The 3,018-nt window shown below is 46.5% G+C and overlaps 1 long non-coding RNA gene across 1 annotated transcript in view; it reads left to right on the forward strand.

The window, feature by feature from the left end:
* The first annotated feature begins 2,733 nt into the window (after window positions 1-2,733).
* The window catches only part of LOC108314486, an 8,539-nt gene continuing 8,254 nt past the window's right edge, over window positions 2,734-3,018 (forward strand). The window contains exon 1 of the long non-coding RNA XR_001829491.2: window positions 2,734-3,012. This is a non-coding gene — a long non-coding RNA (uncharacterized LOC108314486). The remainder of the gene's footprint in view (window positions 3,013-3,018) is intronic.

The raw sequence follows: 3,018 nt of genomic DNA on the forward strand, positions 1-3,018 counted from the left end.
TTTTTCTGCCTGCTTTATATTTACTGGTAGCTGATGAGATTGTGCCCACCAGATTAAGGGTGGATCTGCCTTTCCCAGCCCACTGACTCAAATGTTAATCTCTTCTGGCAACACCCTCACAGACACACCCGGGATCAATACTTTGTATCCCTCAATCCAATCAAGTTAACACTCAGTATTAACCATTAAGAGTCCACCTGTTGTTAATTTGAACCCATCCACATCTGAGATAATACATAATCTTCAAGTAAAGATAATAATAAGGTCATGATTATGCTAACATAATACAACTATCTCTCATACAACCAGAAACACACCAATCCCCAACTCAAATACTATTACATTAACAATACTTAAATGCTGATGTAAAGCCAATAAATCCTATGTCACATGATAAAGGAAAAGGAAATACAATGAAGATATTTTCTTAGTACAAGTGTATAAATGCACAACCATGTTTTCAGCAAAAGAAAGAGGAAATACTCATGAGGATTACAGTCCTAGTTTCTGTAGCTGGTCACATGGTCATAGCTGGTATTGATGACTACCTTCTTCTACAACCCATTCTGTATTCCCTTTGCCTTCAGCAAGCACCTCAGCAGGTTGTGGTTTTTGCCTGGTGGAGTGACTCAAACCTTTATTCCTGTGGGGTCTGGGCCATTTGTAGTCTTGCCTGGATTGGGCTGTTGTAGTTTCCCATTGAGCATAATCACAGGGCATGGTAATACTAAGAGACACACTAATGGATCTTCTGTACTCTATGCATGCTCTTCCTTACATCCATTGTGGAGTGGTAGATTGATTGCATCTTTATTGTCCGGGTCATCACCCTAGCCAACAGTGTATCTCCCGTTGTATCCTGTTGCCTTAAAGGTAGGAGGAGCCCATAGTGTCCAGGTGGCAATCTTCCAGTTTAATGGAATCTTTGTTGTAGCTCTTAATGGAAGCATTTCTTTCTCTGGAACTAAGACCTCTAGGCCTGCAGAACATAATGTCACAGAAACAGAAAGCAAAAATTTTGCTAGTGGATCACTAGGGGCGATGGTGAGTGATGCCACATCCACTTCCACCCCTTGATTCCTGGACCCATAAATTCCAGCTATGGGATAAACAGTACCAAACATTGGATGCTGAAGCAGAGCATACACAGCCTTCTGGAGCACTTTTCCCCAGCCCTGCAAAGTATTGTTACATAGTTGGCATTGTAATTGTGACTTCAAAAGGCCATCCCATGGTGGGATCTATTAATTCAGCTGCTTCAGGATGATGGGGAACATGGTAAGAAAAGAAAAGTGATTTCCGTGAGCATGAGCCCACTGCCTCACTTCTTTTGCTGTAAAGGGGTTGCTTGGGTCAGAGGCAATGCTCTGTGTGATAATGTGATGATGGATGAAGCATTCCGTGAGTCCACGGATGGTAGCCTTGGCAGAAGCATTGCATGAAGAATAGGCAAACCTGTATCGGCAGTAAGTGTCTGTTCCAATGAGGACAAACCTCTGCCCTTTCCATGATGGAAGAGGTGCAATATAATCAACCTGCCATGAGGTAGCTGGCCTATCACACTGAGGAACCATACCATCTCGAGGACTCAGTGTTGCTCTCTGCTGATGGCAAATTGGGCATTCAGCAGTGGCCATAGCCAGGTCAGCCTTGGTGAGTGGAAGTCGAAGTTGGTGAGTCCATGCCTAACCTCCATCCTTGCCACCATGTCCACTTTGTTAATGGGACCATTGGACAATGACAAGTGTGGCTGGGAAAAGAGGCTGAGTGGTGTCCACAGAACAGGTCATTCTGTCTAAATGATTATTAAAATCCTCCTCTGCTGAGGTCACCTACTTGTTAGCACTCACATGGGATGTAAATATCTTCATGGGTTTTGACCTCTCAGAGAGGTCCATCCACATACCTCTTCCTCAAATTTCTTTGTCACCAATTTTTCAATCATGCCTCTTCCAAGTCTCTGATCATCTAGCTAACCATTGGCTCCAGCCCATGAATCAGTATATAATCTCAAATCTGGCCTTTTCTCCTTCCATGCAGAGTGCACAGCCAGCTGCATTGCTCAAAGTTCTGCTCACTGAGAAGATTTCCCTTCATCACTATCCTTCATGAATGTCCTGGAAAGGGGCTGTAGTGCTGCAGCTGTCTTTTGGGTGGTGCCTGCATATTGTGCAGAACCATCTGTGAACCAAGCCCCAGTCTTCTCTTCCTCTGTCAAGTGATCATAGAGAAATCCTCATGAAGCCGTTAGTGTAGGCAGGGGGAGAGAATGCAGGGTAGCACAATTGGAGAGTGGGCATTCGAGCCACGTCTTCATTTAATTTAATTGTGCCTTCAAGACCTGTTCAAGCCCGATCACATGTTTACCACTTCAATTTGATGATGGGATGCCACTGTGCATGACCCACTTTATGGCTAGATGGGTCATGTTTCACCCAGTTCATGATAGGCAGTTGAGGTCACATGGTGACTTGATGACCCACAGTCAAATGTTCAGTTTCCACCAAAGCCCTGTAACAGGCCAAGAGCTGTCTCTCAAAAGGAGAGTTGTTACCTGCAGAAGATGGCAGGGCCTTCCTCCAAAATCCTAGAGGCCTCCACTGTGATTGAACTATGAGGGCCTGCCAAAGGCTCCAAACCACATCCCTATCTGCCACTGACACCTCAAGCACCATTGGATCTGCTGGGTCATATGACCCAAGCAGCAGAGCAGCTTGCACAGCAGCCTGAGGGGCAGAGGCAGGCTCCCGGGGTTCAGCTCCTTCCTCTGCATCATTCTGGGCTTGGGGGCCTGGACAGCACCCGCCAGTGACAGCTTGCGGGCCTCACCCTCTGGGAGCTGAGCCACGCACTGTGTCATTCTTGGTGCCATCTTCCCCTGCTGCGCCGGCAGTCTCGGCCCAGCCCCCACCTTTGGGTTGTAGGTTGGGCTCCCAAGCAACACAGACCACTCTTCCCCCTTGCCCCACCCCTAGAGGGACATGACTTTCTTTCTGGACTGTTTGTATTGAAGTGAAG

Source organism: Cebus imitator, unplaced genomic scaffold (assembly GCF_001604975.1).
Source record: "Cebus imitator isolate Cc_AM_T3 unplaced genomic scaffold, Cebus_imitator-1.0 Scaffold154, whole genome shotgun sequence".
Taxonomy (NCBI): domain Eukaryota; kingdom Metazoa; phylum Chordata; class Mammalia; order Primates; family Cebidae; genus Cebus; species Cebus imitator.